Consider the following 12135-nt stretch of genomic DNA (forward strand, 5'->3'; position numbering starts at 1 on the left):
GGTCTTGCCAAACAGAGCAGAACCATCAAAGGCGTTAGCAGGCGGGCCTTGAAGAACTCAGAAAAATCGCAGTGGCGGAGCCAGGCCTGGCGTCTAGTGACCAGTCCTGTCCCGCAGCTCTGGCGCGCCCTCCGTAGCATGGGAGAGTAGCCATAGAAGTATTGTGACTGACCTAGAGTGGCCATTTTGGTGGAGTGCAGAGCTCTGTCCTCCTCGAAATGGACTCAGGCTGCATCCGAATAACATGTGCCAAATAGTTCAGCGCCCTTACGAGAAGGTCGCGAACTGAACATCCGCTTCCCCAAGCGGTCCATCATCGAGACTCCTTGCTCGGTGGGTGGACTGAGGGACTCTCCTGAGCCAGTTCCCTCTTTGTGGCCGCCGCCATCAACATGGCATCTACAGGACTCCAATGGGTCCTGTCGGAGGCGGGCTAAGGATTCTATCAGGTCTTTTGGGAATTGGCTCCCACGGTGTCGGTTCCTTCCACGCCCTGGTGGTAATAAGGTCCACCAGAGGGGGTCGGAGGGGGGACACCCAGAAAGAAAAAACGGGCCCGTTTGAATGCCTCCAAGAACGGACTCGTCCGAGGAAGACTTGGGGCAGACCACCCCCATTTCCATGATGTCTCAGGAGACATCCCTTCCTTCCTCCAAGTCCGTGTCTTCAGTGAGAGACTCAGGGAGTCAATGTGCCTCCTTTTGCATTATGCTTGCGAGGAGCCTCCTCTGGGGGCTGTCAGAGGTCCTCGCAAGCAGCAATTGCTCCATGGGAGCAGGGCTGTCCCAGGGGCGGATGGTGGAAGCCTGGCCCAGTGCAGAGGCGGGGCGGGCGAAGCAAGTGCGGGGTCGGAGACCCTCAACAGAGCCCTCTCCACTACATCAAAGCCGAGGCCGACCTCGACCAAAGGATCCGACAATCGGCTCCCCTCGGATCGAAGAGTGGATCGGATCCGAAGGACAGTGCGCTCCGACACAGGCGGCGCGAAGGAGCACTGATCCCCGGATCGAGCTTCGGATCCAGGCTCGAGATCGGATCCGGCCTTTTCGAGGCATGGTCGGATCCAGTACCAAGTACTATCGGCTCCGACCTCCCCTGCTCGGCTCCAGTTGCTCGAACCGGGTGGTCGGAGAAGAACAATAGGCTTAAAAAGGTGTTGAGCTCCCGGGAGACAAGAAACACTCCCATCTGCATCTGGGCCTGGATGAACCTTCTCATCATCCGGTCCAGATCAGCATCCGAGCTATGGGTAGATCTCGGCGAGGCTACAGCCTGGAATGCCTCCTCGATAGCCTCGGTCTCCTCCTCCTCAGGACCCGGTGAGAAGCGGGACGGTGAGAAGAAGGAGGAGACCGACACCAACAGAAGGGGGAAGCCAGCTTGGCTGGCGGGGCGAAACAGAGGTCTCGGCCACTTGTGGTGCTTCTCCCTCAGAAGCATCCCTCTCCTGTCCCGGGAGTTTGAGTCCCAGGAGCAGGAGGGGGGGAACAAGAAGCAAGTGCAGGATGAGGAGCCCGAGCGGCGGAGGGGTGAGGTCAGGGCGGTAAAGACCCGCCAAGACCAGCTTGGACCTCCACTCCTCAGTGCCCTGGGGTTGAACCCTGCACAAATGGTACAACCAGATGTGAGGTGTTCAACCTCGAGTTTCAACACCGAGTGTGGCCATCAGCGGTGAGCTTATGGCCACACTGGGCTGTGGAAAAAATGGACTTAGGCTGTTCAGCCATAGTCTATAAACTAACCTAAAGTTACAGAAAAGTAGCAAACAATAAAAGAAGCACACAGGCCTCACACACACTCTACCAGCGAGGGGGAATAAAATTACTACTGAAAAAATAAATTAATCTAAAACAGTCAATAATAATAGGAAACCTACAACTTTCACACAAAAAAAAAAAATTCTCTATTTTTAACAAGAAAAGTCTACTTAGCTGAGAGCTATGAAATCCACATCTAGTTACCAAACAAGATCTGGGGTCATGAGGGTAGAGCAGGGCATTATGGGTGAGGGGAGGAGCTGAGAGCTTGGATCCATAGCTGGAAAACTATGCCGGTTCGGATCCGATATCGGATCCATAACCCACAGGTTGCAGACAAATGAATATCCTACTTCAGATTATTTGTTTCCGATAGCCCCACATGAAAATTGGCAATGGCCGCCAGTTGTAGTCTGATAGTGGCCGACGACGAACCTGAATGAAAAAGCTCCACCAGAAAATCTAGAATTTTATGAATTGGAGCATTAAAAGGATCCAAGGACCTAGCTTCTGCCCAGAAAGAAAAACGCGTTCATTTGCTCGCATAAGTCTTCCTAGTATTGGACTTATGGGAAGCAAGAATGATATCACGGACAGGAAGAGAAATGAAGGGAAGCCTGGCTATGGTTGGAAGTGGAGCAACCAAGCTGTGAGGTTGAGGGAACGAAGAGACTGGTGCAGCTTGCCCGATACATGGGTCAAAAGGTCTGGAAGGGGTTCCAGATGCCAGGGCTGTTCCAGTAGATGATGGTGCAGGAACGGAAACCATACTTGCCGAGGCCAATAAGGGGCAATGAGGATCATTTTGGATCTCAATGCGGTTGCTTTCTGAATTAATTGTGGAATCAGCGGGAAGGGGGGAAATGCGTATAGAAGACCCCGAGGCCAATCGTAGACTAGAGCGTCTCTGGGGGGATGGCCTGGTAGAGGGAAGTGTGTGAAGAAGTCGAGGCACTTGCTGTTTTGCGGGGTTGCGAAAAGATCGCAGCAAGGCTGGTCCCACTTCTGAAAAATTCTCTCTGCTACCGCTAGATTTAGAGACCACTCGTGAGGCATGAGAATTGTTCTGCTCAGTCTGTCCGCAATGACGTTGGACCTCCCGGGGATGTGCGTTGCTATCAGAAACCGTTGAGAGGAGATCGCCCACTGCCAAAGTCTGACTGCTTCTTGACATAGGGGATAGGACTTTGTTCTGCCCTGCTTGTTTATGTACCACACTACAGACATATTGTCTGTTTGAATTGCGATAGTCCTGGTGGGAAGAGAGTCCTGAAGGGCTTGCAACAATAAAAGCACTGCTCTCATCTCTAGGACATTTATGTGCAGGTGGCATTCTAGTTGTTGCCATGTGCCCTGGACAGTCCTGCCCTGATAATGCCCCCCCCCACCCGATCAGGGAGGCATCCGTTATCACTGTGGCAACTGGAGGGGGGAGAACAAAGGGTCTGCCCTGAAGTAGTTGAGGGGAGACCATCCACCAGGAGAGGTGTCTCTTGCAAGATGGGGTTATCAAGATGTTGTGAGTCATTAGGAGCTGTTGAAAGGACCACTAAGAAAAAAGCATCCACTGGAGAATTCTCATGTGGAAGCGGGCTAAAGGAAGGAGAAGGATTGCCGCCTGCCATGAGGCCTAACATTTTCAGTACTAACTTGGCTTGAATTCTGTTTGACTGAAAAAGAAGCTGAACATTCCGTCGTATGTCTGTCACTCTCTGAGGTGGTAATGTTGCAGACATTTCTCTGGTGTTTAGTATGGCACGTATAAAGTTTATAGATTGACAAGGCGACAAGAAGGATTTTGCAAAATTTATGGAAATACCTAGTTTGTTGCAAATGTGAATGGTATAATCCCTGGCTATTATAAGATGCTGTTTGGTGGTAGCAGTAATGAGCCAGTCGTCTAAATATGGAACACCTGGAATCCTTTTTGTCTCAGGTGAGCCGTGACCACTGCCAAGCATTTGGTGAACACCCGGGGGGGCTGTGGTGAGACCAAAGGGCAAGGCTCTGAATTGGTAATGACTGGCTCCTAGCTGGAAGTGGAGAAACCTTCTGGAGCGCCTGTGTATCTTTATACGATAGTACGTGTCCTGAAGGTCTAACGAGCACATCCAGTTGTCTCTGCCCCAAAAAGGGTAGAATGGACTGCAGTGTTACCATCCGAAATTTTGTCTTCTGCACAGACTTGTTCAGTCTGCTGAGGTCCAAAATGGGTCTCCAGTCTCCTGTCTTTTTTGGGACCAAAAAGAACCTGGAGTAGATTCCGGATCCTAACTGGTCTGCCGGGACTGCCTGGATGACTCTTTTTTTCTAACAGCTTTTTTATTTCTAGCTGTGCCTGACCCCTTTGTCCGGGTGGTACGTTTGGGAGGGGTCTTGGCGATTGGATCGGAGGGGAGATGAAGGGAATTCTGTAACCCTTGGAAATAATCAACTGTACCCAATTGTCCTGAGAAAGGGATTGCCAGGCTTCCGGGTACAGAGATAATCTTCCCCCGACTGCCTCCGAAGGTGGACAGTCTGGCAGCGTCTCAGGGATGCTGAAAGGGCTGGTCAGGGAAGGATTCCCTGGAACCCTGGTTCTGTGGACCCCCTCTGCCCCTGGGGTGAAGTCTATTATTATTATTCCCCCCTCTGCCTCTGGGGGGGGGGCGACTCCCTGTGGTTTGCGGAACCACATTTTTCCACCCCTCTGACCTTTGGGGTAAGGTCTAGATGGTGTGGAAAAATGGACTCCCACGGCAGAGAGAGTCTTACCATCTTGCTCGCACCTGGTGAGGGTATTCTTCACCTGAGGTCCAAACAACTCTGAACCATCAAAGGGGGTGTTGGTGAAGGACGTCTTGAGGGGATCAGCAAAATTACAGTCACATCCAGGCGTGATGTCTCAACGCAACACCTGTGCCTGCGGCCCTACTCGCTCCATCGGCTGCATAGGATACAAGCCGCATGGAGGAGTTGGCAATGGAATTCAGGGTAGCCAGCTGGGAGTTAATCTTATCCTGATACCCCACAGCAGAAGTATCCTGTATGGTTTCACCCAGTTCTTTGAGCAAATCTCTCTGAAGACGGGTGAAATGACATAAATAGTTCAGCGATCGCATGGCGAAGGTCACTGAAGCAAAAGTCCGCTTGCCGTACCTGTCCATGGTCCTAGACTCTTTGTTAGGAGGATGAACAGGTACAGAAGGATCAGCTAATTCCTTCTTAGTGGCGGCTGCTACCACCATAGCATCTACAGAGACACCTTTGGTTAGAAATGGTTTGTCCTCCGGAGCAGAAATAAATTTTGAGGGTCTCCTAGGGGTAGGTTCCACTGAGTCAGGAGCTGCCCATGCCTTTCTAGCCACTACGTCCATCAGTGGGTCGAAAGGAGGAGACACCCAGGAGGTGGAAGGGAGAGATCCAAAGGCGTCAAGGTAAACCGACTCGTCCTCGGAGGGTTTGAGGGTGGACCAATTTCCCCCTCTGTTTCAGGATCTCTAGGATGTCTGAAAAGGAGACATCCTCAGAGGGGGATCTCGAGGAACCCTCCGACTCATCCAAGTCGGTGTCCGAAGTGAGAGACTCAGGGGAGTCTATGTGCTTCCTCTTGCACTTTTTTTTCCTAGGGGGTTCCCCTGAAGGTTCAGGGGAGGCCTCGGAGGAGGAGGAAGAAACACCCAAAGTGGGTACCCTGCGCTTTGGATCTCTGCTGTCAGTTGCAGGAGGATGACCAGAGACCGTAACAGGCACTGTAGAGGGAGGAGCTGAAGAACCCAACCTTGGAGCGGACACTGGACCCAGCACGCTCCTCATCACCTCGAAAGCCCCCCAGTCAGGCACCGAAGACACCTGAACCACCCCCGGCACCGACAGAGAAGGTTCCGAAAATGATGTTGGGGCCGAACTAACCAGAGCCAACGCTCCGAGAGGGAGAGTGGGGTCGGACAAGGGTCCGATGCCACTCGCCAGCTCTGAGCCGACAATGGAGTCTCGGCGCCCGGACCTCTCCACGGACGGTACCAATGAAGAGGTCGGAGCCAACGGCGAAGGTAGAAGTATCGGCTCCGACGTGGGCAAGGTTACGGTTCCGACAAACTCCGGCTCCGAACTCGAGTGGAGAGTCGGAAGAGGAATTGAAGGCGGTATCGAGGGAGCCACAGTCTGGTGAGATGGGCTTTGGAGCATTTGGGCCAGTGCCTGAGATTTTATGAGTCTACTGACCACCCTCTCAATATCGTGGTAGGAAAGCCTAGACGACCTGGAGGAATGAGTCCTATAACTCCGCTCCGATAGTAGGGGTGATTTTGGAGCCGGACGGACTCTAGTGAGGGAGACCTAGAGCACTTGCACGCTAAAGTTGGCTCTGATGCAGGTTTCGGAGCGGATAAGGTCTTGCTGGTATCGGCTCCGACTGGAGCCGATGTCGGAGCAGTCTTAGATTCGCCAGTCCTCGACTCAAAAGCTGGAGCCGAGGGTTTGGCGGGCTTAGATGACTTCCCCGAGCCAGACTTGGACGGGGAGTCATCGGGCTTCAATAAGCCCCTCAAAATAAGTTTATTGCGACACTCCTGCAGGACTCTTGTACTAAATCCGTTGCAAACGGAACAAGAGTCCTGCAGGTGCAAAGGCCCCAAACAGTAGACGCAAGACGTGTGACCGTCTGTCAGAGACATTTCCTGACAGCACGAGTCACACTTCTTGAATCCAGAGACCTTAGCGTCTTTGGACATTGCCCTGAAGAGTAATACAGTCAGCACACACACTCACTCGTTTAAACCCCAAGGGGGAGTTAAGGGGGCTGACTAAAAGCACAACACACACACACACACACACACACACACACACACACACACACACACACACACACACACACTATAAGGGAGGTGGGGGTAACAAAAACTAAAGCCCATAGGACCAATTATAAAATTAGTTAAAGGGGTGGGTAGGGCTTAACAATAAATCGCTAATAAGTAAAAATAAATCAATAGGGAACTAATGTACGGGATTAAACTATAAACTATCTCAATTTGAAGATTTACTGAAAAACATTTTTCTTTACTGACCTGAGCCGGTAAAAAAAGGCAACCTCGCAGCGAAGCGGCAAATGAGATCTGGGGAGTTAGCGCATGGTATTGTGGGATACAGGGCTGCCTCGAGCCGGTAAAAATAGCTCTCGAGCTATAGTATAGGCAGAGTCGGAGCCGAGGATCGGCTCTGAACCCATCCAGCAAGAATGAAGGCGAGATTGACAACTTAACATCTGAAGTTAAACACTATGCGAGCACTCATGTTGTAGTGGATAGTCCTCCAGGCATACAAAATCTTAAGAAATGTTTGAACTCTGGACGAATAGGTATGTGATAAGCATCTTTTAAGTTTAGTGTTACCAGAAAACTCAAAAGAGGAAGAAGTGAAAAGTTGTGAAGCAATATCTTTTTGAATTAGGGCAGTATCAAAAACATGTTTAAGAAATAATCTGCAGAGCTCGTCTCCAAGCATTTGCCTACTTTGGCACTAGGAACACCACTGAATAAAAACCCCTCCCAGCATGGGAAGGAGGAACTGGTTCACCAGTTCTTGGGACAGAATGTGATGAACAAGTGGAAATGAGAGAGAGAGTGTCTAATCACTAGGATGAGGAATGACTCCCTGGACAGGAGCAATTTCCTCCCACTGCTATGTGTGACCTTGATATTCAGAACCCAATCATCTGAAGCAATCTGTTGCTAAAGAGAAAAATGAAGATTAAGACTTTCTGGTAGAAAAAGGTAGTCAGGGTGGGAGTGCGTCACAAGGTCTCTTGGGACAGTCACACATACTGAACTGCCTTAGGTTTTGGGAGGTTAGAGACTTATTTTTGGAATTCCTTAGCCATTCATTCTTGGAAGTCAGTTCGCCTGAATTTTTCCAAGAATGTTTATTCTGTTTTCTGCCAAAAATAGATGAGGAAAAAGAAAATCCTTTGGATAATTTCGAACAGGACGGCAGAAAAATCTTACAGATTCCCTACATCAGCTTGCCCCTTTCATCACACTTTTTGATCACTTCTGCAGCAGAAGGGTCATAACACTAAATCTCTATCCAAGGGCGAATATAAAATCGAACTTTTATCATCTGGAAGATTCTGAGAATGCAGTCATGCAAACCTCCTTTAAAACAGCACTGGGGGCCATAGCCTTGGAAGAAGTACACACAGAGCCATACACAACTGCAAGCAAAGAGTAGAGGCCCATGCAATAGAAGAAACCAAGTTATTTAAAGCAGATTGTTCCTCATAAGAAGAAATAAGAAGTTATGTACTCATCATAATGTTCCATGTGAGTTCTTCCATTTCGCCTTCATTCTTCACCGATGGGTTCGGAGCCGATCCAGTGGCTCCAACACGGCTGTTAGCAAAGCTCAAGGTTTACCAGTAGCTCGAGACCACGCCCCTTATCCCATGATGCACTGCTGGAATTACCACAGATCTTGTTTGCTGCGTGTACCATATCCCTGTAAGAGAACAAGTCTCCCAAGAGAAAAGAAGGATTGAATAACCAGGATGAGACCAGCCTCTAGATCAACTATCAGCCAGGTGGGAGATGCAGGGAGGGACGCAAGAATGAAGGCGAGATGGAACAAGTCACATGGAACATTATGGTGAGTACATAACTTCTTAATGTGAAGTTGTTCAATCTTGATGTTCATTCTTCACTGATGGGTAGCGTCCCTAGCACCCTCAATCTCAGGTGGCTCATGGGAGTACATTCTTCAGGACCGCAGACCCAAAGGAAGCCCTGTCCCTGGAGGCCTTATCAACTTTGTAATGAGTGATAAAGGTATGAGGTTTAGACCAAGTGGCTGCAGTACAAATGTTATCACGGGGCAATTTGGCTTGAAATGCAGAAGACACAGAAACTGCTCTGGTAGAATGAGCTTTAATCTTGTGTAGTAAGGGCATATTAGCAGCTGAATAAACAAAAGTGATACAATCAGCCATTTAGAAAGCGTTGTTTTAGCCACTGGTCTACCTTTTCTGGCTTCAGAGAAAGACACAAAGAGTTGGTCTGATTTTCTAACATCTTTTGTTCTGTCCAAATAATATCTGAGTGGTCTGTGAACGTCAAGTTTGGGCAGCATGTACTCTAATTTGTTGGAATGATTAGGGAAGAAGACTGGCAACTCAGTGACTTGGTTGATATTGCATTCCGAACAAACTTTGGGCAAAAAAGAGGGGTTTGTCCTAAGAGATACTCTTATCAGCATGAAAAATCAAATAAGTAGGGCTGATAGATAAGGCTTGAAGTTCTGACACTCTGCGGACAGAAGTAATAGCCAAGAGGTGGAAGGTTGAGACCCGAAAGCCTTCAGGAGGACTGACCCGTCCTCAGCAGGGCTTTTGGACTGCCAATCACCCCTTTGACTAAGGATCTCGAGTATCTCCGCAAAGGAGATATCCTCAGAGGGGGATCGTGGGGACCCTTCTGACTCATCCAAGTCAGTATCAGATGTCAAAGACATCTGTGGGGAGTCCAAGTGTCTCCTCTTACACAATTTCTTCCTGGGGACCTCCTCAGTGGGAGCCTCTGGGGAGGTCTTGGAAGAGCAAGGGGGGCCCTGCAGGGCTACCCGAGGTTCAGGGTCTCTACACTTGGCCTGGACGATGGAGGCAGAAGCTGTCACAGGCGGTTTGGGGGAAGAAGAGGCCAGACCTGGTGTCGAGGATGTCTTTGGAGACAAGTCTCTCCTCATGGCTTCAAAAGCATCACGGCTCCAATGAGAAGGAGCTGACGGACCTGAGGGAACCGCCATCCCCTCTCGCACTGAGGCCGTGGGCTCCGAGCCAGAGGTAGAAGCCGAGCTCATCCAAGCAGAGGCCCCGAGAGGAAGAGTCGGCACCGACAAGTCAGTGCGACTATCCTCCCTGGACCCGACAGGAGAGTGTTGGCCCCTAGAGTCTTCGGTCTGCACTGAGGACAACAGATAAGATGGAACCAATGACACCGGAGCAGGTCTGGACTCCAAAGGCTCCGTGATCAGCAGGTCGGCCCCCTCCGGCTCCGAAGATGCGGTACAGCTCAAAGGAGGAGCAGTCAAATCCAGGATGGTGGTCTTCGGTTTCGACGCTGGGGTTGAAGCCGACAATTTGGCAAGGTCTGGTGCCGGTAAGAGCTTCTGCACCAATCGGTCCATATCCAAATCCGAGAGGCTGACAGAAGATCTAGAGAAGTGCACCGAAGGTGCAGACTGGAGGAGTGGAGATACAAGTCTCTCAGGGACCGGCTCCAAAACTGTGGGCTGGCTCCGAAATGAAGAGACACTTGGCTCCGAGGGCTGTGGAGCCGAAGTCCTGGAATCCTCCACTTTCTTAGACTTTTTCGAGTCTTAAGATGCCTTGGAGTCGGTTGAGGATTTTGAAAAGTTAGAGGACTTGCTGGCCCCATCCTGGTCAGTCAAAGTTTCAGCAAAAGGATGCTTCAGCAAACCTTGATCCACACGCTTCCTTTTCCTCTCTAAAAGAACCCTTGAAGAAAAGGAATAGCAAATGCTGCAAAACTCCTGCAAGTGTACCGCACCGAAACAATAGATGCATTGAACGTGCCCATTAGTGAGAGACATCTTTTGCCTGCAGTCTGGACATTTTTGAATCCAGACTTTGGGTGCTTGTCTTTTTCCTCAGACATATTAATAAGGAACTATGCTTAACTATATAAGCAATACACAGACTATGCTTAACTATATAAGCAATACACAGACTATACACAGTCTGATACATCCTAGAAGTTATAACTATATTTAGGCTCAAGATAACACTTCTAAATAACAAACACACACTAACAATGGCCCGGAAAAAAACATGGCCAACAGTTTAATACAGCCTAAAAGTTAAAACTATCCTTTGGCTCAAGATAATACTTTTAAAATATGCAACACACTCTAACAATGGCCTGGGAAAAAGAGGTCAACTCTACTTAATATGTAACAACACACTATCTACACTATGAAAAATATAACTCACACTATTTACATATACATAGATGCAAAACTATGGAAATAGAAGAAAACTCACAAACACTGAATAACTAGGCCCAACATGAGAACACTACAATTATGCTAAACAATCAAGCACCAAGGGAATAGGTCTAAAGAGACAATTACAGGAGCTTAACATGTAACTAATTTATCTACAAATGGAAAAGAAATATTGAAAAAACTTGTGCAAAGCGATTTTTATATCAAAAAAGGCTCGAGTGAACTGGAAAATACAGTTTTGTACCTACCATAAATGTAGATGTTCGAGTGCTCATACAGCTGCAGTCATTACAGATGGGGTTATTCTGCCATCAGGCGGGTCCTCGGTCGGCCGAATTCCAAAGTCTAGGTCCGGCGTCGGTTGTTGTCGCTTCTTCCCTGACGTCAGTATGGCAGGGGTACAGAAGAGGCAGCAGACACCATTTTCTTCAGTTTTTTCTTGCCCCAGATGTCAGGTGCCCCCAGAAGGAAAGCAAAACACAGTTATGCAAACATGCAAAATAGAATAATCAAAAAAATAGAAGTTATGTTCTTACCATAACGTTCCATGTTAGTTGTCTTCTTCTCGCCTTCTTCTTGCTGGATGGGTTCGGAGCCGACCTCGGCTCCCACTCGGCTCCGGCCCCACTCGGCCACTCTAAAGCTCGAGAGTTGGTTCCTATATCCCACTATGCTTCGCGAGAGTTACCTCAGATCTCGTTTGTAAGCTAACCCCAGCTTATGATAGTAACAGTATAAAACAGAATAACTATAACAGAGTCCACCTCTAACAACAGGTAGAAGAAGGGTGACCTACATCCTGAAACAAGAAATATGCATAATAGCATATAGCTAAGAAAGAGGTGGTAGAAAGAGAGGTCACGATCACAACTCCTCTAGGTCTGTCCAGGCCAGGGGAAGGAGGGTGGGAGAAGAAGGCGAGAAGAAGACAACTAACATGGAACGTTATGGTAAGAACATAACTTCTATATGTTAAGTTGTCTATCTCGCCTTCATTCTTGCTGGATGGGACCGCGTCCCTAGCACTTTGTCCCGGGTGGCCTAACGGAACAGACTCCTGAGAACAGTGGAACCAAAATTAGCTCTATGCCTAGAAGCTAAATCCAACTTATAATGGGAAATAAAAGTGTGAGGAGTAGCCCAAGTAGCCGCTGCAGGCAGTCTGTCTTGGAAGGCTAGAGAAGTAGCCAAAGCTCTGGTGGAATGGGCTTTAGGTTTATTAGGCAGTTTTTGGTGTCTAATCTCATAAACAAGGGTAATCAGAGATGTTAGCCATCTGGATAAAGATACCTTTGAAACTGGAAGTCCCTTTCTGCTTTCCGCATAGGAGACAAACAGCTGATCAGATTTTCTGAATTGTTTCGTCCTGTCCAAGTAGTAC

General features: G+C 48.9%; 1 protein-coding gene across 1 annotated transcript in view; it reads right to left on the reverse strand.

Moving 5' to 3' along the window:
- Nucleotides 1–12135, reverse strand: part of LOC122811485 (kinesin-like protein KIF18A) — a gene marked incomplete in the record, with an annotated part of 1576798 nt that overhangs the window by 1393205 nt on the left and 171458 nt on the right.

The sequence above is a fragment of the Protopterus annectens genome, chromosome 9.part0 (assembly GCF_019279795.1).
Source record: "Protopterus annectens isolate FY-2018-M chromosome 9.part0, PAN1.0, whole genome shotgun sequence".
Taxonomy (NCBI): domain Eukaryota; kingdom Metazoa; phylum Chordata; order Ceratodontiformes; family Protopteridae; genus Protopterus; species Protopterus annectens.